Below are 26,424 nucleotides of genomic sequence, written 5' to 3'. Positions count from 1 at the left end.
GCGGCGGGCGGCGGGTTGAGGGCGCGGCAAGGACCTGGCTGTGGCCCGGGGCACCGGCTGCCGGGGTGGAGCGACCTGAGGGGCGTCCCGGCCGGGGTCTGCGGCTGAGGAAACTGAGGCAGTGAGTCCCCGCCGGCCTGGCACGCGCGGCCGGGTGCTGGCGGGGCGACTGCGCCGCCGTCACGCCGTCTGTGTTTGCAGGTGGCTGGCGGCTGCGCGGCTCCGGGTCCCTGGGGGGCGTCTTGACTTCTCCGGGGGAAAAGCCCTCGTCACTCCCCTCCGTCCCCTCGCCGGATCAGTCGCCTCAGGTCTGGCCGCCTTGGGCTATCGCCTGTCCGGGAGGAGCTGCCTCTGCGCGGGGCTGTGGTGTTCTTTTTATTAGTTCTAGAATGTCTGTCATACGTGTCCATGCAGCTCCGGCCTTCCCAGGCAGGAGACAAAGCATCTGACTGTCAGCGCCGGCGACCGCAGGGCCCGCCGCGCGCCCACTCGGGTTCTGATGTCTGTGCAAATGGGACATCTTTTTCAGCATCACGGGGATCTAGACATGGCCACGCGTGTGGGTAAAGGAGACAGATCTGGCCTCTTGGGTGTTGGAATGGGAGTGGAATTTAAGGTAAAATCCACCGGGGAGAGGTCTACAGAAGGAAGAAAACTCTTTAGCCAGAGGAAGGGTGAAATGGGTGACTGTGTGAAACATACTGACGGTAGGTAGGGTGGATACAATGTAATCGTAACGTTACACAGGCCAGGGTGTGAGTCTGGAAATACTGGGTACATCAAAATTATATTTCGGCCAATGACAGGCACGAGTATTCGATGTAATTTCGGCTGTTTTGATACTTATCAAGAAGGAAAGCTCTGATAGTTGCTCATGGAAAATTGCAACATCATCACACTGTGTGAAAAATTAATGAGGCATTCATCCTAGGGTAAGTGCGTGACTTTCACAGCTCTGAGAGTCTACTGTTAATTCACTTCTCTTTATTTATGCTTTAAGGATTATAAAAATAATCTACACTCCAAGAAATTAGAAACTATTAACAATCTCCTAGTCTTGTAGTCTTTCCAGAAAATTACTCTAAAAATTCTCCCCTCTAAGCATTTCTATAGTTACTATTTTAGTGACACATCTTGGGTCAGGCATAGTAATGGCTGTTTTGTATACTTTGTATCTTTAATTAACTTAAATAATAAAATGAGTTTTTAAGTGTGTGTGTGTGTGTGTGTGTTTTTTTTTTTTTACCACCCAGCGAGGTGACAGTTTTATGACTGGTTAGAATCACCTGTTATAAGGCTTTTGAAGTTTTAATTAGGCCTTCTTGGTTATTGTAGGGCTACTTATCCAATTGTTAGATTAGTCTGTTTCTCCTATTCACTGCTACTACCTCTCTTTTGGCCCTTTAATACCAGTTAATGACTGCACAGGGCGGAGAAAGGGGAAGGAAAAAGACAGAAAACCCAGTAAGAGGCAATTTTGTTAGGAGATCTGATCAAGGAAAGTGAAGAAGGTGCATAAAATATTACTGAAAACAGACAATTTGTCTGTTTTTAGAAATTTGAGATTTTTATATGTGAATTCTTTAGACTATCACAAGGCAGTTTGTTGACCATTCTGTTAAATCCTATGCTTCTTTGCCTGTAGAGCCATGGATGACCCTAAAGTGATGTTGACTGATAAATAACTTGTATTTGGTTTTGGTGTGCATGTTAGGACTTTTTAGGTGAATGAATGTGGGTTTGATTTTTGGGGAAAGGCTTTATAAAAACTTCAACATAACTTAGTAAGCCACATTGCAAAGATTCAATTTGTTGAATTCAGGATTCCTTCCTTCCTTCCTTCCTTCCTTCCTTCCTTCCTTCCTTCCTTCCTTCTTTCCTTCCTTCCTTCTTTCCATTCTCTTTCTGTCTTCTTTCCTCTCTTCTTTCTTTTTTTGAGATAGGGTTTTGCTGTGTCACCCAGGCTAGAGTGTCGTGGTGCCATCATAGCTCACTGCAGCCTCAACCTCTTGGGCCCAAGCAATCCTCTAATCTCAGCCTGCTGAGTAGCTGAGATCACAGGCGTGTGCCACCCTCCTTGGCTAATTTTTATACATTTTTGTAGATATGGGACCTCCCTATGTTGCCCAGGGTGGTCTTGAACTCCTGGGCTCAAGCCGTCCCTCCCAAATTGCTGGGATTACAGGCATTAGCCACTGCGCCTGCATAAATCGGGAATTTCTTTCATTAAATACATTGTTCTCTGAACAGAGCTACCTTGTAAACTTACTTTATATAGGATAAAAATAGCTTATACTCATATAGCACTTTAGTATTTATAAAGTGTTTGGACTTATATTGTTCATTTATAACCATTATTTATTGAAGATGTATCCCCATCTCTGTTATCCTGATTTCTGGGCTAAAAGTAGTGATAATTGTTTGACTTACACTGTGTGCCAGGATTAGTGCTGTGTTAAGATGTTTTATCTCATGTAAAGTCTTATTTATTCCTCATAACAATCTGTGACTTAGGTTCTGTTATTATTATGGACATTTACAGATGAGGCACAGAAAGATTAAGTAAACCATCCAAAGTTAAATTGGTAACAAATGAGAGAGCCAGGGTTCCAACCCAGATAGCTTGACTCAATAGCCCGAGTTCTTAACCATTAACCCTGCAGAAGTGAGAGGCAAGAACATGGCTTTGCAAAGTTTCACTTAGCTTTGGGTCAGTTGCCTGTTCTTGATTTTGTATTAGTTCATTTACAAATGAATGGCTTTCACAGGTTATTCATATTTTGATATTGCTAGAAAAGATAGAGCTAAGACAGGACCTGAACTTACTAAAGTATTTCCTCAAATTATTTAATCTTTCCAGCTTCCTGTTACCCTACCCTTCAGTTTGAGAAGCGTTCCTCAGCAGAATAAATAAATCAAGGCCGGGCGCGGTGGCTCACGCTTGTAATCCCAGCACTTTGGGAGGCCGAGGCGGGCGGATCACGAGGTCAGGAGATCGAGACCGCAGTGAAACCCCGTCTCTACTAAAAATACAAAAAATTAGCCGGGCGTGGTGGCGGGCGCCTGTAGTCCCAGCTACTCGGAGAGGCTGAGGCAGGAGAATGGCGTGAACCCGGGAGGCGGAGCTTGCAGTGAGCCGAGACTGCGCCACTGCACTCCAGCCTGGGCGACAGAGCGAGACTCCGTCTCAAAAAAAAAAAAAAAATAAAAAAAAAAAATAAATCAATACAAAATTGTATGTCTATATACAAAATCAACAAAAGCATATGACCTGCGTTTTTCCTTTAATGAATAATATAATTGTGGAAATGCATCCTAGAGGTGCTTATGTTTTATTAGAGGCTTATCAGTATGTTAAAGCTGATGACTCTGTTGTAGGTTTCTCAAGATAAGTGAATGGATCATTTAAGGCTTTGGGAGAAAGATGTTAAACAAAGATTCTCATTTAGGGAGAACAATTTTTATTCAATTTCCAAAAATACCTTTTTACAGTATATTTGAGATGTTCTGTGGGGTTTCTTTCATTGAGATAGATATGGATTTGGATAACAGCCCTTGCTATCCAACGCCATGTGGCTATTAAGCGCTTGAATTATGATTAATGCTACTGAGAAACTAAATTTTTAATTTAATTTAAATGAGTTAAAATATAAATTTAAAAACTGATCCTTCATCCAGTTATTATAAACTTTTAAGTGTGTTTCGAACAACTTGGATCTACTTTTTCAGCTGTAAAGTTTTGAAATCGAAGTAGTGTTACAAGTATTTCTGATGAAAATTTAGTGTACGTATTGACTAGAACTGTAAGTGTAATAGATATGCATTAGCTTTCAAAGACTTACTCTGAAGAAATGAATGTAAATATTTAGATTTTTATATTGACTATATGTTGAAATGATAATACTTTGCTTACATTGAGTTAAATAAAATATAATTAAAATTAATTTTCACATTATATGTGTCTATTGGATACCACTGCACTATAACTTAAAAATGTGAGGAATACATTTAGAATAAAACTTTTCACAGACACCCCATCATGGACTAATCACATCCTTATATTAAGAAAATACTAAATTATTGGGTATCTGATTTTAGAGTGGATATGCCTGTACGCACATAAGTATATATATACATGTAAGATGTAAGATGTGATTCAACAGCAACACTTTTTTTCCTCCGAGTGCATGGGTGTAGGAAGGTATGGATTTTAGACTCAATAATCAGGTAGCTGATTTCCTAGGAAATGTGGTAAGTTGAATGGATTGCTTAGATAGATGTCGCCAACAAAAATGAACAATAAAGTACAATGTAGAATCTATTCTTATTATCTAAGTATACTGAATTGAACCAAACAGTTAACTCAAAATGATAAAGTCAAACATTTCACCTTCTAAATCTAATACATTATGAGAGGATGTGTTCCTTTCTCTTCCCTATCTCTGCTGACATGATAACTTTGAAATGTTTTTCCTTTCCAAGGACTTTAGCTTTCAAAATATGTCAAGAGTTTGGTAAGAAGGGAGATACAGAAAGGACCTTTGTGTTTTTATGTTATTCTCTGTTTGTAGAAACCAAAATTTCCTTGCCTGGCTTTATCAGAGAACTGTACCTATCCTTGACAGTGAGTTTGGATTAGTGTGTGATGTGGTCTAATTTGTGTTTTGGTTTGCTGGATTTTCACCTTACCAAAGCACTGTAAGGAGTGGCATTGCTCAGCAGGCTTAGGGGCTATTTGGACATTCAGAAGCTCAGTTTTAGGTCTGTCACTGGCACATACTTGCAATGTGAGCTCACTATACTTTTCTTTTTCCCAATGCTGGTTTGTCAACCTAAAGATATTAAGAGTTGTAAGAACTTTTCATGTGCAGTCTGTTAAATATGATTTTAGTTGTTGTTAGTCAAACTGCAGGCACTAACGATGCCTCTATATTAACTGGAAGGAACTATTTTAATATTTCAAACTTGACTTTCCTAATAATATAATTTCTTTAGGTATCCTTATTACTGAAGAAGAAACATGTAGGCTGTAATGGTCCCTTTGTCCCATTCTGGTTATAATACAGATGAACAATATTTTATTTGCTTTACATTAAAATCCTATGAGATAGCCTGGGCAGCTATTATTATCTCTGCTTTACAAAGGAGAAAAATGTGTCTCAAAGTTTATTCACCACTAAGTAACAGAACTGGAACTCAAACTCAGGTTTCTGATATCTGTTGCTGTGCTCTGAAACATATTTCCAAATGTTTTAAAAATGTAATGTAATAAGGATCTTTTAAGTTGAAACTCTAGATATACATGTGAGGTAAATTATTCAAATAGTTTAATGTTCAAAAAATATGGGAGCAAATGAGTAAGACCTCTGAGAAACATTTATTTTATGGAAATAGATGGTTATTTGGTGTTTGGTTATTTATTCCTTTCATCCTTAATGCAACAAATCTTTAAGTGCGTATTACATGCCAGACACTTCCCTACCACAACACACATGACATATGTTGTCCTTGCTTTCATGGAGCTTAGATCTAGCAGTACAGTGCTTTTTAAACACACGAAATATGCGGGAATGAACACACAACAGAATCAATAGCACATGTCAGAAATGAAAGATAATTGTTAGATCTGAGTTTTTGTTTCTCTCTTATTTTTCTCAATGACATTTTTTAGTTCATACATTTCTCACAGACAATGATACAAAATGCCCATGCATTAGGAGGATATTCCTTATATCATGCCCTACTTATATGTCTTTGTATTTGGATGAGGAGTAATGGAAATGAAAGAGAGTAGACTGAAAAGCCAGCAGATAATTCAAGTAGAAAGTCAATGAAATAATTTCATTTACAAAATGTGGGTTGATAGTCATTCTTCAGATATGGTTTATTAAGTAGTGGACCTGTTTGTTATTTGGGACTCAATGGAACTTCAGGTTTCATGCCTAATTATTACTACCCCTTGAGCGCTTGCCATCTTACCTGCTAATTGGTTAATATTTTGATGCATAATTATGGGGTAGTGAATGATGCACTAGAAATTCCAGTTTAGTGAAACCATGAAAGCAGAAATTATCATAGCATTTAATACTATAATATGCCCAATCTCCCAATTCTCATCAATTTCTCCTCAAATAAATTGACTTGGAATATGCCTTATTTTAAGTGTTTTTCCCCAAGACATGATACAGCTCAAAGATGAGTCTTGGACTTATGAATAGTTGCTTTCTGTCAAAATCACATGTGGCCTGACATAATCTGAGTTTCAGATTAGGAAGAAAAACATATCAATAAAAATGCATGGCAGATGATAGTATTTGTTTACTGTATATCATTAGAACAATTTTATTCAAAATAAAACAAAGTTGTTTGTTGTTATTTTCACTGCTTCTCTTTGGAAAGGGGATTTGTGGATTCAACTTGGTTTCCCAATGGATTAACTATTTAATCTTCTCAGAGTGTTAAAATAGTTTTCCCGTGGCTCAGGCATTATTTGAAGCAAATAACAGCCAAGCCAAAGGGACAGTTTTCATGATACCATACAATTATGATGAGATCTTTCTGAAGGTTTCAGAATAATTTTTGAGGTTACCTTGTTCTTTTTTTTTTTTTTTTTGAAATTATTAAAAATGTTTAAAGCTGGCATTGTGGTGTGTGCCTGTAGTCCCTGCCACTTGGAAGGCTGAGGTGGGAAGATTGCTTGGGGCTAGAAATTCAAGGCTGTAGTGTGCTGTGATCACTCCTGTGAATAGCCACAGCACTCCAGCCTGGGTAACAGTGAAACCCTGTCTAAAAATATATATCTATATCTATATCTATAGCTATATATAGATATAGATATAGATATATAAAATATAGTAAACCCTTATAATTATTGACAAGATATATATATATATATATAAAAAATATAGTAAACCCTTATAATTATTGATGAGATAGGTTTTAAAGTTGAAAGGGATCTTGAAGGGATTAATTGGTTGAGGCCCCTTCTTCGAGATAGTTGAGGTGTTAGAGGCCCAGAAAAGTTAAAAGGAGTTGATTGAGGTCAAATGACTAGTAGCTCAAGTCTTCTTGATTAGTACTGTGGATTTTCTAGGACTTCGTGTTTTGCTAACATACATCCAAGAAATAATTTTTATATTAAAATAACCTACAATTTTAATCCCTTAAGCATTCCTTATATAATTTTAGTTTGACATTTAGATAAGGTCGCTCACTGTCAACCCATTATTTTGACTTTAGAAGCACCTCAGTAGTAGGAACTTGATCAGTGATTCTAACAAAGACCTCTCAGAAGTAAAGGGAGAGGAACCGCAGGGGTAGAAACCCAGGTCTAAATTTTGAGATTTCTGGTATATTAAAATATAAAGAAATGCCAGAACTGAGTTATAAAAAAAGTAGACTGTATTTAACATTTGCAAGTAGCACATTAATGCTTTCACAACCACCACAGAAATAAAATTCATATGCAGTCTAATTTGAAAATAATTTTAAGCATGTAAATTAGAAATTCTTTTGTGAATTCCAGGCCTGAGACGTGTGGCTTCCCTGCTTCCTCCCACTTTATTTCTTAATGCTTTACTCCAACAGACTAAAGGATTATGGCACATTGCAGTAATAACAACCTCACTAAAGGAAGGTGGCTGGAGTGTGGGGTGGGGGTAGGGTGAAGTGAGGCGTATTTTTTGGCATCTGGAATGGAAGATGGAGGCAGAAATCTGAGTGGTTTAAGAAGACCTCCTTTTGAGTATTACTTCACTAATTAGGTGGTTCTTAACCAGACCCATTTCAGAAGGAAATACAGAGTACATTTTGATTGTAATGGAGGCCTGTCACCCTAAAAGCATCCTAAATCCCACATCTACACAAAGCTTTTCTAGACTGGTGTCATGCAGAAAAAGTTCTGCCATTTGGGGTCTTAGACCTGCCATATATGATTCTTCTTTTTTTCCCTCTGAAATTCCAATAGGAAATGGCTTGAAATGTTCAAAAACTCAAAGAATATTTAAGCACTATTACAACAGAACATTTGAAGGACATTGGATTATTGACTTGAGACAAGTAGATATCTGAGTTCCCAGACTGTAATAAAGGTCATTCAGGATTGAACCACAGGGTCAATCTACTTGGGCACATCCATCTGCTTCTTCAGTAAGAGGAAAGAACCAAGAAAAATGTTCAAACTTAGTTGTGGAATGGTGGGGATCATGGACCCACCCAGGGGCTAAAAACATCAAGGACAGCTCAAGGTTTATTCCTCATTTTCTGGGTATCTTAGTGTGTAGTAAGATGTTAGCTTTTGAGACTAGATTTGAATTATTCTCAACTTTGGAGAGTTGTGTCTGTCACGTAGGCCTGATAATATCATAGATCTCTCAATATGATGAAGGAATTACATTATTTCAGAATAGATATCCGCATTTATTTGATACAACTACTAAGCTAGGAGTTGTTCTAAATAAGTCTTTATCTTTCAGCAAATGTGAACAAGAGACCTTGGAGAGTCAAGCTGTAGTTTATTATGATGTGGCATATTGATCACATGGTACTAATGAGGCACAGGGCATCTCTAGCCTCAATTGTATTCCTTCTTATTTACTTTTTTGGATCAAAATTCATTCATATATAATTAATGAGTGTTCATTGTGTACTGGAATCACATAAACTGTAGGCATTAAAGTAATTGAAGGCAATGTGCTATAATAGAATGAGCATTGCATGGTTAGAAAATTGTTTTGGTTTAGACTCTTACCCCTGATAAATTTGGTTTTCCCTTGGTAATTCTCCCCTGGATTTGAGAAAGGATCATGAGACAACTGTGTGAAAGCACTTGAAAAATGGTTTTTATACAAACATAGGTAGTAATATTATTAGATAAAGTTGGTATAACCAACTGTTATGGTTTGATTGTGTGCCTCCGAAAGATGATGTGTCGGAAACTAATCCCCTATGCAACAACGTTGGGAAGTGGAGCCTAAGAAGAAGTGATTAGTTCATGAGGGCTCTGCCCTCATTAATGGATTAATGTCATTATTGAGGGAGTAGTTTCATTTTCTTGAGAGCAGCTTTGTTATAAAAGAGTTTAGTCCCCTCTTGTTCTCTTGTGTGTGCTCTCTTTCCTTCTGCCTTCCGCCTTAGGATGAGGCAGCAAGAAAGACCGTGCCAGATGCAGGCCTCTTGACCTTGGAGTTCCCAGCCTCCAGAACTATAAGAAATACATCTCTGTTCATTATAAATAACCCAGTCTGTGGTATTTTGTTATAGCACCACAAAATGGACTAGGACACCAACGATGGGCATGTTGATTATATTCCAAACTCTAGCAATTGGATTAGTTATTCTCTGATGTACAACCTGTAACTTGAATTTGTAAAGTGCTTTAAAGGTGTCTGTATCTGTTATCTGTTCTTTTGCTTTTTGAGTATCTCTTACTTACACTACTATAAGTGATATAACAGTATATATAAATACTTCCAAGATCCTTATTCTATCTAGTCTCCCGTTTTCTTTTGCTTTCAATATATAAATCACACGCCATACTGCTCTACTCTATCAAATTCATCCTTTTGTAGTTTATTAGAATTCACTGTTTTTATTCTTTCTTTTTCCACAAAGCCTTTTAATTAGTATAGTTCTTAGTGTTTGTAAAGTTACTAGCATATACTTTGTGAGATTAACAGTAGTTTTGAGTTATACTTTTTACTAGTTGCTTAACCTAATGTAAGAGAATGGTAACTAAAGTGGATAGTAAAAATATGAATTTTCCTTCTGAATTAGGTTGCACCGGATTTTTGGAAATATTGCTAATGCTTTCCTTTTACTTCCTTTCATCAACCTTGGCAAGAAGTTATTACACTAGGCTGTGGATTAAAGGGCACTGTAAGGGGTAAACTGAGTAAAAGGAGCAGAAGTAATAATATAAAAATTTTAATTATACATTAACTTTTTTGATAAATTTTTTTTTTCTGGGACCTGGAGCTAATGGGGCAATGTGCCTGCAATACTCATTAATGGAACTTATATAAAGACTTGCCTGAAGGCATTTTAGAACAAGACTGATATTTAGAACCAGAAAGTATATCTTGTAAGCGTGTCTGAAAGTATATCTTGTAAGCCTGTCTCATGATCTCAAAATCAGTTTATAATTCCATAAGAAAGTTATTTTTATTCAGTTTTTTCTTATTATTGAAATAGGTTAATCACATTGGAAAAATTATCAGGAAAAGATAAGAAAAACAATCAATCATAATTCCCTAATATAATTACTACTAGCATTTTGCTATATTTCTTTTTAGTCTGTTTTTATATGTGTACCTGCAGTTTTTTGAAATTGTTGTAATCAGTATGTTGATACCCTTTAGTAGCTTGATATTTACCCCTCTAACACATAGCATAAGAATTTGTCCATCTTGGTCCTGGTGTGGTAGCTCACGCCTGTAATCCCAGCACTTTGGGAGGCCGAGGTGGGCGGATCACTTGAGGTCAGGAGTTCGAGACCAGCCCGGCCAGCATGGTGAAACCCTATTTCTACTGAAAATACAAAAATCAGCTGAGCATAGCAGCAGGCACCTGTAATCCCAGCTACTTGGGAGGCTGGGGGAAGAGAATCACTTGAACCTGGGACACCGAGGTTGCAGTGAGCCGAGATCATACCACTGCACTCCAGCCTGTGTGATAGAGCGAGACTCTGTTTAAAAAAAAAAAAAGAATTTGTCCATCTTTATATAAGGAAGGGCATTTTAAGTAACATGCTAAATATTATACACCATTCTGCTTTATTTCAATAACTCAGTACAATATGCATTAAATTCAATATATCAAACAGTGATTTAATTGACATGACTTTATTGTTTAATAAGGGTATTAATTTCATTTTTATAAGAACTATACTGTCTCCTTTGATTCTTTATAATGTTTCATTCCACTGATGAACACTGACTTTACCAAAGAGTGTTTATTGGAATGGGTGAGAGCAAATAGTGCTGCTCACCCAGAATACATGGGTAAGCATTATGGTACTGAGGATGCTTTCCAGAAAAAGATATATTGATATTTAATTTTAACTTTTCACCTATATCTATGTAAAGACACAATGTATTAGGATGAAGTCGATATTTTCCCAGCACATTATTCCAAGCCAATGATGGTAAATCAAACACAAGACCATAACTAGTTCATGTTTCTTGAAAATAAGTGAGTTTCCAAGGTGTTTATTTTGCTTGCTTTCACCTCAGTTCAAAACAAAACACTTCTCTTTGAGTAGCCTGTTGGTCTGTTAGTCTTCACCTGTCGTGTCCTAAAGTGGAGGTTGTCAACTGCTAATTAAACATGAGATTGCAAATTTCATTCCTGGTTATTTGACCTGCCATTTGAAGTTCCTTAATTCCAGTGTGACATCTGTGACATTTTCAAGTGTCAATTTAGGCGATACGACATGAGGCTTTTGAATTTTAGTTTGCTAACTTGCCCTTAGATCGACAACAGATTCCATCTGTCCTTGATAATATTCTTATCTATTTTGTTACATGAGAGGAATTGGATCTTCTGTTGCCTCTGTAGCAGATTTGGTTTTGGTTTCTTTAGTTAGCTTTGGCTCTAAATTTTTTATTAACTTTATATAACCTAATCATAATTTTTCACAAGTGTGTGTTCTACGACATCAGGCTTCTTTTGAATTCCTGTCTTGCTTAACGTTTTTCAGAGGAAGTTCTTCATGTCCAAAGTGGACAAACTCAGCCTTTCTTGAGTTTCTGGGTCAGTCCTCAATAAAGCCACAAGTAAATCACAGCAGTAGTTTTGTTCTGCCAACCCATTAGTATGAAATTTTTTGGCTGCTACTCCAGACTTATTATTAATTATTCCTGTGCTTTTAGGATCATAGCCTTCCCTTTAACCTCCTATTTTACTTGTCCAAACTTGGCTTTTGTCTTGGTTTCCTGATTTAGATTTCTTTCCCCGTATCTTGAATCCAAACCCACTTGACAAAGTGAAATTATTGAAAGCCCTCCCTCTGTGGAGAGGGAAACTTGTCCCCTTTTGTCCCAACTGGGGTCTCCTTCAACTCATGTGGGCTGCACAGAACTGGCAGCTGCCACCAGAGTTATTCCACTTGTATACATAGGCTGGCACTGATCTGTTCTAGGTCATCTCTGGACATTACTTTACTTCCATGCCATCCAGTTTAGTTGTCTAGCTTTCTACTTTACCCCATTCAACCTGGAGGCCCTAGAATGTTTTGAGACTAAAATCACATGGGATCTAGAAGCTGTGATTTCCGTGTGTGTCTTAGTCCATTTTCTGTTGCTATAACAGAATACCAACAGGGATGACTTATACAGAAAATAAGTTTATTTAGCTCCTGGTTCTGGGTGCTGACATCTGATGAGGGTTTTCTTGCAGCATAGTACCATGGTGAAGGACATCACATGGCAAGAGGGAGGGTGTGTGTCTGCTCAAGTCTCCTTCTTCTTACAAAGCCGCTAGTTTCATCATGGGGGCTCTCCTCTATGACCTTATCTAATCCTTATTATCTCCAAAAGGCCCTACCCTCAAACAACATAATGAATTTGGGGATTAAGTTTCTAATACATGAAATTTGAGACACATTCAAATCATAGCAGTATGGGATTGACATGAAACACACACACACCAAAACATAAAATCCACTAAGGAGTTGAATGAATCTGCCCAATATGTTATAAAATATATTAATGTTCATAAAAAAATAAATTTATACGTTTCTTTTTTTTTGAAACGAAGTCTTGCTCTTGTTTCCCAGGCTGGAGTGCAATGGTGCCATCTTGGCTCACTGCAACCTCTGACTCCCAGGTCCAAGTGATTCTCCTGCCTCAGCCTCCCGAGTAGCTGCCACCAAGCCCGGCTAATTTTTATATTTTTAGTAGAGACAGGGTTTCACTATGTTGGCCAGGCTGGTTTTGAACTCTTGACCTCAGGTGATCCGCCCACCTCGGCCTCCCAAAGTGTTGGCATGACGGGCGTGAGCCACCACACTCAGCCCTTAATTTTATTTTCTTTTGCAGCATGACTTATGGAAAAAAGCATGGACTTTATTTGTTTACATTTTTATTTTTTCAAGTTTTTTTTTTTTTTTTTTTTTTTTCAGGGTCTTAGGGTTTCGCTATGTTGACTAGGCTGGTCTGAAACTCCTGAGCTCAAGAGATCCTCCTCCCTCAGTTTCCCAGAGTGCTGGGATTGTAAGCATGAGCCACCGTGCCCAGCCAAGCATGGACTTTAGAATCACAAATATTTGAGTTTAGAATTTCGGATGGCCACTTAACTTTTATGAGCCTTAGTTTTCTCATGTATAAAATAGGGTTAATCCCTTAATCCCTATCTCACAGGGTTGTTAAGATTGTTAGAATGTTCTTTAGAAATGTTTGTGAGATGTTAGATTCTTTTTTCTTTTTTAGTTTTATCCCTCCTCTTCTTTTTTCTCCTCTTTCTATCTCCTGTTTTCCTCTTTGCCTCTCCATCTACCTGAAACTCTATTTTTCGTCTTCTAGGTAATATCTAATAACTAACCATAATTTCTTTTAAAATCACCTTAAGATAGGGTTAATTTCTTTGGTGAGTTCCTGTTTATAAAACCCCACTTTCATCTTGGTTGGTTTCTTTGTCCGTGAAGTGGAGGTAATAAGAGTACTAACATAATAGGATCATTATGAGAATTAATTGACATAAAACACTCAGAATAATGTCTGGCACATAGTAATCCTGAAATGTTAGTTGGGATTAACTTGCAAAAATCTATTTCTTTAACAGAGATTCTTTCTAGTCTTCACTTGGGCCCCCTTTTTACAATTTATTATGTCTGTCTTTAATGATGAAGAAAAGGGATGATAATAGTGCATTTATATTTGATAATATGTGACCTTGATATTACCAGTCAAAGCTATCAGCATTGTATTTATATGATAGAATGGATATCTCGATTTATCTTTAATGAATATGTTGAGTTGTGAAAGTTAAGACTGAGATGATTATACCCTCTAGAGCAGTTTGAATAAAATGTTTTCTTAATCTTTGTTCTCTGTTGGTATGTATATTAATGGAAATTCATTCCTTTTCTGTTTATCTATGACATGGGGGATACTTATTTATTTCCAGTTGGTTAGCAGGCAAGGTGAGCAGGTGAGCTCTTTGGCATATTAATCCTTAAACCTCTTAAATATACTGCTTAGTATATCATTAACCTGAGCACACCTCTACTTACACCAACAAGGTTTTTACTAAGACCCCATAATTGATCACACACACACATACTTTATATTTAAACTATAAGTGAACATCTCATTTCCTTGTGTCATGTCTAATTTGAAGTCTTTTTTTTTTTTTTTTTTTTTGAGACGGAGTCTCTCTCTGTTGCCAGCCTGGAGTGCAGTGACAACATCCCAGCCCACTGCAACCTCTGACTCCCCGGTTCAAGTGATTCTCCTGCCTCAGCCTCCTTAGTAGCTAGGATTACAGGCATACGCCACCACGTCCAGCTAATTTGTGTATTTTTAGTAGAGCCAGGGTTTCACCATGTTGGCCAGGATGGTTTCGATCTCCTGACGTCGTGATCCGCCCACCTCGGCCTCCCAAAGTGCTGGGATTACAGGTGTGAGCCACGGTAATTTGAAGTCATTTTTAAAGATTGACTGAAGTGACAGTTCCTTTGCTAACTTAGCAAAGACATTTGATTAATTTTACTTTTCCTCTTTGTAGTTACGAGGCAAGTAGTATTGCATATTATAAAAATTTTAATTACCATGGTTAAATAAGAAAAAAATCAATTAACAATTATTTGTGACTGTTTTTTCAAAGGATCTTACTCAATAATTGGGTCTTGATTGTTGACACAATAATAGCCACTGAGACCTTTGATTAGATAACTAGTTTTTCTTGGGTTGAAAAACAAATTTCTGAGAGATAAGGTATCAACAAATGAGGTCTGAAACTTAAATGATCCTGAAAACAACCTTCACTTTTTAAGACAAACCTTTTTAGAAAACAAACTTGATTGAATTGTTAAAACAAATACCTTTTGAGTCCTTCACAAAAGTTGGTTTACTGTGAAATGAAATACTGTGATGACAGATGGACCTAGAATATTTGTGGTAGACAGTTAAGTGGACTATTGAGGATGACTAAGAAAGCCCTATTTGCTGTCTTTGACAAGGAAGAATCATCCACATATAAGCTATTAGGATAATGAACACAATAGTAGGACTAGACTAAGAATGAATATTCTTCAAAATCATCCGTACCCATACTGCAGAACAGATGCTTATATATTTGAATTGTTTTCTGTACCTTGTGATGAGAACCATGTTCTCTGTTTACCTTTAGAAAGAAAAAGATATAGCTGGGTGCAGGTGGCTCATGCCTGTAATCCCAGCACTTTGGGAGGCCAGGGCAGCTGGATCATCTGAGGTCAGGAGCTTGAGATCAGCCTGGCAAACATGGTGAAACCGCATCTCTATCAACAATACAAAAATTAGCTGGGTGTGGTGGCGGGCACCTGTAATCTCAGCTACTCGGGAGGCTGAGACAGGAGAATTGCTTGAACCCAGGAAGTGGAGGTTGCAGTGAGCCCAGGTTGTGCCACTGCACTCCAGACTGGGCAACAGAGAGAGACTGTCTCAAACAAACAAAAAAGATTCAATAGCAGTCATCTTTGTGGTTTGTGGTTTTCTTTTCTTTTAGACTATCAAATATGTTTATTTGCACATTGCATAATTTTCTTTTTACTATTGAATATTTTAAAATGAACTTTGATGATGAAAAGTAATGCTGTTGGACTTTGAGTTCAAATCCCTTCTGTTTCACTGACTCCCTTTGAGGTAGTAGTGGTGTAAAAGTAACCCTGTGAAAAATAACGTTACCCCTCTCTATGAGTCAGGTCCTTTTGTGTGTAAAGTAGATAATACTACTGTTGAGTATATTACAGGCATTTTGGAAAGTACAGCTAGTAAAAATGTAAAAAGAAAGCTATTGCTCCAAGTTCGTTGTAGGCATAGCAGAAGTTACTAAAGTATCCGATATCTAAAGAAACAAAATTTTTCAGGATAATAAGTAACTTCCATCCCTGACCATTCCAATTTATTTTGTCTCAGATCCATTCCATGTGTTTTAATTTAGTTCAGTTCAGTTTATTAGTTACTGAGCCCCACTAGATCAAGTGCACTCAACATAGTTTGATGGGGAAATGCAAGATGATTCACACAGGGGTTTTGCCCTCAGTCCAGTTGGGAGAGCCTTGCATGTCTACACAAGACCTGATGGCTCTCCCATGAAACATGCCAAAAATGAAGTATGAACACATTATGTGCAAGCTATTAGTTTGCCCCTCTAGCCACTATAATCACATTGGCTACTTTATCAGACAGTAAAATGATTTTTTAATTTTCTTTCTTTTTTTTTTTTTTAATGGAGTCTCACTGTCACCCAGGCTGGCATGCAGTGGTGTGATCTCACCTCACTGTAATCTATGCCTCCCGGATTCAGGCAATCCTTGTGCCTCAGCCTCCCAAGTAGCTGGGATTACCAGCATCCACCACCATGCCCAGCTAATTTTTTTTTTTTTTTGTATTTTTAGTAGAGATGGGGTTTCACCATGTTGGCCAGGCTGGTCTCAAACTCCTGGCTTCAAGTGATCTGCCCACCTCGACCTCCCAAAGTGCTGGGATTACAGGTGTGAGCCACCGTGCCTGGGCTTAATTTCCAAAATAGTAATGTAAATGCTTCTTAATAATAATATGAGTCCCATGACATCTGGTCTTTGAAATCTCCTAATCTTTGACATAGCCTCCTTGGTTTATTTGCTTTCTCATCTCTAATGCTTTTTTAATTTCCATGCTCATTCCATTTTTAAAAATACCTCTCCATGAATTTATTCCTATTTTCATCACATATGTTAAATGCAAATATTTATTGACGACTGTTCATCCACACATACAAGGACATGAGTACACGCATACATGCGTGTACATGTGTGTATACTCACACATATTCGCAACATCCTTTTCTCACACAGTTAGTTAATAACATCCATTTAGAGTGGACAGCTTGGATTTTAGTGAGATAGAAAGCTTTTATGGAAATTTCTTAAAATATTCCAATTCTAAAAATATTTTGAATACGATTTAAGACTCCTTTGTTAACTGCTTAATTTTTTTCATATGTTTCCATTTCATCAATCTCAGTGTCTTGTGGGTACCAGCCAGTTTTGTCTTGGTAGACTGATGACCTGTTTTATCATTCAAAGACCCAGAGACCCAAGGCATGGTAAACATTTATTATTGGTGGAGTTTTGCTGTTGAATCTTGCATAGACTTCTAGATGTCCTTGACAGCTCCATTTTTTTTTTTTTTTTTTTAGTCTCTAATCTTACTTCTGTTAGATGTATCTTTCAGAGTAGCTAGCTCTTGTTATAAGGAAGTGGCAGAAACATGATTTCCTGAAGAAAATGGGCTCTGACATTAGGAGACTTGCTTGAACCTGACTCCTTTCCTAGTTTTTAACCTTGGGTGGATTCTTTAATCTGCCTAAGCCTCTGTTCCCTCATCTGTAGAAGGATATTGATAATATATGCCTTACAAAATTATTCTCTTTTAAGGATGTCTTTCCTAATTCTATCATATTCTCAACACTTATAACCCCTCCATGTATATAATTTATATTATATGACAGTAAGTTTATTCATAGATTGCTTTGTAAACAGTTATCTTTAGTATCTTGGGCTTATGTTGGTTTTTTCTGCCTCCTCCATTTCATTGTGAATTATTCAAAAGCAAGGATAGGCTCTTTTATTTCTTGTTTGTCCTCTGTCTGGGTGCTTAATACACAGCAGGCACATCAGCTCTGGTCTTTAACACCAGAGGTGAAAAATATAATTTACTTCTGATTATTCTTATGGAGACTTTATTCAGCTTGTCTAAAACCATTTGACTGCCAGTGGTGTGCCTGGAACAGAGTTCTGAGTATTGAGGGTACACGTGTGAGCAAGACAAGAGCTTTAATTCTCAAGGAGCTAAGCATTGGGTGAGGATAGAGACAATAAATATTTTTTTTAAATCCAGATATTGATATATACTATGGAGACGATAAAACAATATGCTTGATACTAGTTGTCCTTGGTTGGGAGGAGTCATTTGAGTTGAGACCTGAATATTGGAAAATGAGCCATGAGAAGACCTGAGTGAACAGCATTCCCAGCAAAAGCAAGTGAAAAAGGGCTGAGAAATAAACTGGCCTGTTAGTGGACAGGTGAGAAGGACAGTATAGCCAGCTATAGAAAATAGAACCGAGGGTGAAGATAGGTAAGATTGGAGAGGTAGGTAGACAGGTAAGATTATTAAGGGCCTTATAGTTCAGGGTGGAAATTTTAGATTTCACTTTTAGTGAGAAATCTTTAGAGAGCTTCAAGTAGAGATGTGACGTGATCTAATGTGCATTTCAGAAAGATAACTCTTGTTGCTCGGTACAAGGTGGACTGTATTATAAGAGGTGAAAATGTAGGAGATGAGTGAGAAAGCAGTTATTATGTTCCAGGAGTGACATAAAGGTGGCTTGGGCTAAAAAAATAACAGTACAAATGGTGAAAAGTAGATTTCGGGAGATAGAGCTGTTAGGACTTGCTGGCAAAGGGTGTGATGAAAAGAAAAGGATCAAGTAGATTCTTAGGCTTGGGGCTTTGAGGTGAAATTGATTTTTTGGGGGGTGAGATTAATAGTTCTACACTGTCTGTGTTGAAATTGTTATGCATACTGGACATTCTAATAAAGATGTCAAGTCAGTTATTTAATATATGAGTTTGGATCACAGGGAAGATGTCTGGTCTGAAGGTAAACTTTTGAGAGTCAACAGCATTTAGATGTTTGAAGCCATGGCTTTGGATGCATTCATCCATGGAGAGGGAAAATTTAGAGAAAACTTACGGGGAAAGAGCTCTGGATCACTAACATTTAGAGGCCAAGAAGAGAAGATCTAGTCAAGGATACTGGAGAAGAGTGGTTAGTAGTAGTGAGGTAGGAGAAAGCAGTGAGAGTGTGTTGTCCTAAAAGTTGATTTTAAATGTTGCTGAGAAGTCAAGTAAGATGTGAGCAAAAGTTGGTCATTGCCTTTGGTTGGAGTTAAGTTATTGATGACTCAAATATGAGCTGCTTTACTGGAGTGCTTGATTACAGTAGCTTAATGAGACAATGCTAGGCAAGGAAGCAGAAGCAGTGGTATCAAATAATGCATGTAAGTTGTTGGATATGAGAGTGGGAAGATGAAGTAGTTCTCTTTTGACTGCTTTTTTTTTTTTTTTTTTTTTGAGACAGAGTCTTGCTCTGTCCCCCAGGCTGGAGTGCAGTGGCGCAATCTCGGTTTACTGCAAGCTCCGCCTCCCAGGTTCAAGTGATTCTCCTGCCTCAGCCTCCTGAGTAGCCAGGACTACAGGCATGCGCCACCACGCCCAGCTAATTTTTGTATTTTTTTTTTAGTAGAGATGGGGTTTCTCCATGTTGGTTAGTCTGGTCTCAAACTCCAGACCTCAGGTGATCCACTTGCCTCGGCCTGCCAAAGTGCTGAGACTACAGCATAAGGCACCGTGCCCAGCCTGCATTTTTTTTTTTTTTTTTTAACAAAAATGAGAATGATTTTAAGGAGGGTAAGAAGCTGTGGAATTGTGTTGTTGAATGTAGCACCTATGGGGATTTGAAGTTGCCAAGAATGCTGATAGGACTATCACTGGCGAGGAGAAGACTGTGGATCTTGAGATCAGTGGGTGAGGCAGTGTGTCCAGGTACAGCAATAAAGGGTTTTGAAGGGTAGTAAGATCTACCCTTACATGTGCTTCAAAGAATATGGGGTCTTTGGAGGAAAAAAGAGAAGAGAGATATTGGAAACTACATTAGGGAGCAAGAAAAAAACTCATCTCCGGGCACTGACTTATATGTGGTGTAGAAGAAAAAATAGCCTTACTTGAGAGCCCTTCAGTAGAAGCCATGTCCTCAGGGGATGAGCAGGTGAAGTTTTAGGTTGAGGGTATAGAAGAGTGTTCTAATAAAAAATAGGTCATTTTAATACATTTGTCAAGCACTTACTATTTGCCAGAAGCAAAACTGTTCCCAACTCTAAACACATATTATCTCATGTGGTCTTCACAATAATCCTATAATATTGGTACTATTATTAGTCTCACTTTATGAATGAGGAAATTGAGAAGTTAAGCAACTTGCCCTTGGTCACAGAGTTGGAAGTGGCAGTGCTAGATTTAGTTCCCTCCAGTGTTCCAGGCAATAAGCGCACTATACTGCTGATGGCAGATGATGATTTTCAACACACAGTGGAAGTATTTAGGAAGGAAATGAAAGATAGACGATGGGGTCAAATTAGAGGATATTTAGAGCAGTGCTCAATGAACATTTTTATACTGAAGGATGATCTTGGAAGCTTGCACTTCTGGTGGAGACTTTGGTGAACAGTAGTTTGATGAACTTTTGGCATATTTCAGACCAAAGAACAACTTGAAGGCCTTAGATGGCTAGTTTTGCTAGGGGTGATGTTTTGGTAACTGGGAAAAAGTGGCTAATTAAAGTTTTGAGGTGTCCCATGACACCACTGAGAGGAGGTGGGAGGGTAATTGATGATTTATATTTTCATAGCAGTAGCCTACCGTTTTATTGTCTTATTTGACAGTCTTGGGTGAATAATATATTGACTAGTTGTCTTTCTGGCCCTGAAATTCAAGGATTGTAGTCTTGTCATCTGATATTATTAGTATAGCTGCTTTTGGGAAAGGAAGATGAAAAGACTTTGTAGGAAAAATTTTTCTATTTTTTTCACAAGACTACTTGCAAGGGTTAATTATTTTTCTCTGATTGTAGAAGTACTGTTTGCAGCTGGGCATGGTGGTTCATGCATGTAATCGTAGCACCTTGAGAGGCCACGGCGGGTGGATCACTTGAGCTCAGAAGTTTGAGACCAGCCTGAGCAACATAGTGAAACCCTCTCTATAAAAAAAAATACAAAAATTAGCTGGACGTGGTGGTACGTACCTGTAATCCCAGCTACTTGGGAGGCTGAGGTGGGAGAATTGCTTGAGCTAGGGGAGGCTCAGGCTGCAGCGAGCTGTGATGGCGCCATTGCACTCAGGCCTGGGTGATAAAGTGAGAGTTTGCCCCCCACCCCCCAAAAAGGTACTATATGTTCATTTTGGAAAATTTATAACAGTTTCACCACTCAGATAAATTTTAAAAATGTTATTTTATTTCTGCCATATATATATGTTTATTATTTATATATAAATTATATATAATTATATAATATATAAAAATTATATATATTTTATTTTTATATATAAATAAATATATATGTGTATATATATAAATTATATATATTTATTTATTTATTTTGAGATGGAGTCTTGCCCTGTCACCCAGGTTGGAGTGCAGTGGCACAGCCCTGGCTTACTGCAACCTCCACCTCCTGGATTTAAGCAATTCTCCTGCCTCAGCTTCTTGAGTAGCTGGGACTACAGGCATGCACCATCACACCTGGCTAATTTGTGTATTTTTAGTAGAGACAGGCTTTTACCATGTTGGCCAGGCTGGTCTTGAACTCCTGCCCTCAGGTTATCCACCCACCTTGGCCAACCAAAGTGCTGGGATTACAGGCTTGAGCCACTGCGCTTGGCCATCTGCCTATCATATTTTTAATATAATCTTATATTACAGTCATGTTTTGCTTAAACAGGATATGTTCTTAATGACACAGAGAAATGTGTCATTAGGCGATTTTGTGGTCGTGTGAACATAATAGAGTATACTTATACAAACCTTGATGGTATAGCCTATTACACACCTAGGGTATATGATAGAGCATATTGCTCCTAGGCTACAAACCTGTGTAGCATGTTACTGTACAGAACATTGTACAGTAGGCAGTTGTAACACAATGGTAAGCATTTGTGTATCTAAACAGATCTGAACATAGAAAATGTATGGTAAAAACACTGTATTATAATCTTAAGGGACCACTGTTGTATATATGGTCCATCATTGACTAAAATATCACTATGTGACACGTGTCTTTAACCCTAAATTGAATCCTATTGTATGTACAGTTTTCCTTCATTTTTCACTTCAATTTTTTTTTTGTTGTTAAATCAAGAGCATTTCCCTAGATCATTAAGTTGTTCTTTCAAACCTGATTCCTGAAGACTGAATAACTGGTTTGTTGGGTTGGTTGAATTTGGTGGGTTACAGCTAGGAAATTTGGGTTTATGCTTCATTCAGGATTTGTCTGTTTTTTTTTTTTTTCTTTTTTCTTTTCATCCTCATGGGTAGATCTCATTACTTTCAGCTTACTTTTAGCTGTAAGAACGGTGTCATTTTCAGGAATTAAAGTACTGCTTAATCTAAACCAAAAACATCCAATTTGCTGTTCTTTTCTTTCCATCTAGCTCCATCCTGACTGAAGACTTAATGACCTACAGTGGGAAAGGGGGACTCGCCTTACTGCCTCAACTTGCTCTTTCATTCCTCTTTCCATACTCACTTTGCTGTTTCTGGGTCTTCAAAACAGGGAGTGGAGACACATTTGAGGAAGAAGAGCAGATTTTTTTTTTTAAAACTTAGTGTTCTTCGTAGTTCTTTGCTTGATGTTCTTTATAGTTCTCTTTTGCTTTCATTAGCTGGCCATTACACCCTTGGGTTCTTTGTAAAGCCTCCTGAGGGCAGCTTCCTTGCTACATCTGTGATGAGAGTTCTACTCTCTGTCTGACCTCTTGGGAATCCCCTGGCTCCTGTTACCTCTTTACTCTCCTCATATACCCATAGCCTCTTACAGCAAATGTACCTTTGCCCCTGTAGTCAACTTTCCTTAGCAAAATTCCAGTGAAATGGCATATTCTCGGGCCATTCTCATTTTGTCCAGTTGGGCAATGAGAAGTATCACATATCTGTGACTCGTCAAACAGCAAAAGTGCAGTTTGCTTGTTGAATTACTGCCCTCTTTTTTTTTTTTTTTTTTACTTTCTGTCTTCAGACCTTTCCAGGTGAGAAGCAGATGCCATTTCTCTGTGTTTATATATACATCTGGTCTCCAGAGGACACATCACATTTTCCCAGAACTCTCACTTCTCCTCTCCGGGTGGACACTCTGAGATGGGCCTGTCTTCTATGAGATGGACATACTGAGATGGGATGTGCTTGAGTTTTGCAGAATGGAGATGCCAGAATTCTCTTCTTTTAGGTCTTCAATTTCTGAAAGTAAAATCTTGAGCCACCCTCTCATTTGTCTTGACACAGGAGAGATATTCTACTTCCTTATACTTTGGAGAGGAAGAGAGAAAACAATGTTCTCTGTAACCTGGAATTTCTTCAAAATTTCCCCACCATGAATCTTTAGCCTTATCTTATATAGCCTGAAGATGAATGATAAAGGGCTTATGGTTGAAGGGCCAGTTTGGCTACCTTTTGGTAAGTCATGTGAGACTGTGTGTAGCAACTTTCCTTGAGACTTTCATTGAAATTATGAGGCAGTAAGAAAAATCCTTTCCCTATCTTGACGTAAATGTGAGTATTTTATATATACTAATAGTTCAAGTGATTTCATAGTAAACATTACTGGTCTATATGGTTCCTTCACATAGGAGCTTCAATCAACCCTCAAGGGAGTAGCAAAAAGGAACTGTTTACACTATAGGAATGGAAATTATAGGACCCAGGGCTGAGCCTTACATCTTACAGTAACTAGTAAGTTAACTTTAGGCAAATCACTTGCTTTCTCTTGGCATCATCTTTAAAATGAGAGAGTTAGACTAAAGGATCTCCTCCAAGATTCCTTGTGGCTCTAAAGTTTATGAATCTGTTTCCTAGGCATTTCTACTGTTAGAACTACACCTAGGAAATTGTCAACAGAGTACTCCTGTAAGTGGAGCTTTCAGAATAGAGCCGGTACTAAACCATACCCTTCCATGTCCTACCATTTCATGCCATTCATTCCTTTCTTCAACATTTATTCATTCACTTAACAAATACTATATTTACTTGTATGAATCTAACCATTGAACCAAATTCACATGCAAGTTAGATACTGTGCCTTTTCCGCTTAAGAGAAAACCAAACCAAACAAAACAAAACCACTGTTTGAGAAACTGTAATTGAACAAATAGCAAATATTAATAAAATAACAAATTTAGATTCTAAGTACAGTTCCTGGCACATAGTAGTTGCTTAGCAAATGTTAATTCCTCCCTGAAACGAAGGGCAATTAAGCCAATGGAACATGTTCTGGGGGCTGCACTAATTGTATCACATAAATGCTACATTTTTGGTAATTTGTGGGTATTCTTATAACACAATCATGTAACATCATCATTTGTCATAGTCATTTAGCAACTTTCTCTTATTGCAAAACCAGACCTTCCTTTAACTTATTAATGGTGAATTCTCACTGATGCTACTGTAGAAGCTTGAGTGCTCACCATTCATAGAGGAACATTCTGAATTAAATGGCTTCCGCTCTTGATTTCTGTTGCGTCTATAGTTTTCTAGTATTTCCCGAACACTCTGATGTGTATGTGCCCAGGTAAAGTATCATAATCAGATATTAGGAACAACAGATAATGAACTCAGAAAATTCTAGGAAGTCCTATATTGTTTTCATGTATCAGTTACCCAAGTAGCAAGAGAGGTGTTTGCATTTTTGGAGGGGATTGAACAATGTTTGCTATGTTTTCATCACTTAACATATTACTTCATGTATGTGGGTCATTCCTACAGAATTACTAACTGGGCAGGTCTCAAAACTGTTACTAATCACCTCTGTCCAGATATAGATTAGACCTTACAAAATCAATGTTTTCTGGATGTTTTTCTGTCTGTAGCTACTCTTTGCTCTTTTTTTTTTTTTTTAATTAGTCAGGGTCTTGTTTTGTCGCCCAGGCTGGAATGCAGTGGTGCAATCTCCTCACCTGTTAGGCTCAAGGGATCCTCCTGCCTTAGCGCCATGAGTACCTGAGACTAGAGGCACACACCACCATGCTTGGCTAATTTTTGTATTTTTTGTGGAGATGGGGTTGCATCATGTTGCCTAGGCTGATCTCCAACTCCTGAGCCCAAGAGATCCACCTGCCTTAGCCTCCCAAAGTGCTGGGATTTCAGGCATGAGCCACTGCACCCAGCCAATTCTTTGCTTATTTAAATGACAGAATTAGACATTGCCCAGAAGTTGGACCAAATTGGATTCCCACTAGTAAAATTTAAGTGGTAGAGCTTCTTGTCATACTGTCTTTTATATTAATAATATATATATTTTCCATTCCCTTTGTCGCTGCCCTAGTTCAGGTTTTAAATTATTCAATACCTGACCGAATATAATAGTGTCATAATGATGTAGACCAGTAAGGTATGAGCATTCCATGGAGCAAATCTTCTTTCCAGGGTGATCTGATCACAAATTAAGTGTTATTGGTATTGCTTTGTTGGTTGTATAGCCTTTCTAGAACTCAATAGGTAATAAGATGAAGGAAGCCATATCTTTTCCTTGTATGCTGTATTTGCTAAGTGATACGAAGAAGCCTCACATAACTGTTCCCTTACTGGTTAAAAAGTAGCCAGCTAATATATTTTCATTCCTTGTGTGTTTCATAACATAATATAAATAGTGGAAAATTTGGTAAAATCTAAAAGCTATAATTGTCAGTATCATTGATATTAGAAAATATAATCATGACTGAACAAAACTGTATCCACTTGAGAATTTTCTGTTCTCCTCACGTGATTCTGGCATTATTAGATGTATTCATTCTTAATATTTTTCAAGGTTCTTCCCTACCCCCAATTTAGTACTGCCATATTTTTCTATCATTCTCTCCCATAACACTGTGTCTTCTGATACATTTTAAAACTTTCTTTTTTTTAATGTACCCCTTGTTGTAGCCAAATCCTGTTGCTTCTTTCTCATTAATGTCTTATATACTGCACTTTTCTTCTGGCCCCACTCCTAGCCATTCACACACATGGCCTTCATGCTAGTTCTGGTGTTTACTGTTTAATGATTCAGTTAATGCTATAGTCTGTTAATAAATGATAGTAATAGCTAACATTTGTATGGCTCCTTGCAGATTAGAGAGTGAATCCTCAAGGTTTTTTTTAATATATATGTATATATATAAAAATTTACATATTTTTATATATGGATATATATAAAATATATATTATAAAAAATATATTATATATTATATATATTTTATAATATATATTTTATATATATCCATATATAAAAATATGTAAATTTTTTATGTTATATTATATTATGTAAATTTTATATATAATAAAATATATATTATATATAATATATAATAAAATATATATTATATATAATAAAATATATATTATATATAATATATAATAAAATATATATTATATATAA

The 26,424-nt window shown here is 37.5% G+C and overlaps 1 protein-coding gene across 15 annotated transcripts in view; it reads left to right on the top strand.

The window, feature by feature from the left end:
• Window positions 1–26,424, top strand: part of KIF21A (kinesin family member 21A) — a 155,356-nt gene that overhangs the window by 498 nt on the left and 128,434 nt on the right. The window lies entirely within an intron of this gene.

This window comes from Symphalangus syndactylus, chromosome 17, assembly GCF_028878055.3.
Source record: "Symphalangus syndactylus isolate Jambi chromosome 17, NHGRI_mSymSyn1-v2.1_pri, whole genome shotgun sequence".
NCBI classification, from domain to species: Eukaryota; Metazoa; Chordata; class Mammalia; order Primates; family Hylobatidae; genus Symphalangus; species Symphalangus syndactylus.
Note: the sequence above shows the minus strand (reverse complement) of the source record. Positions and strands in the feature narration are given on the sequence as shown.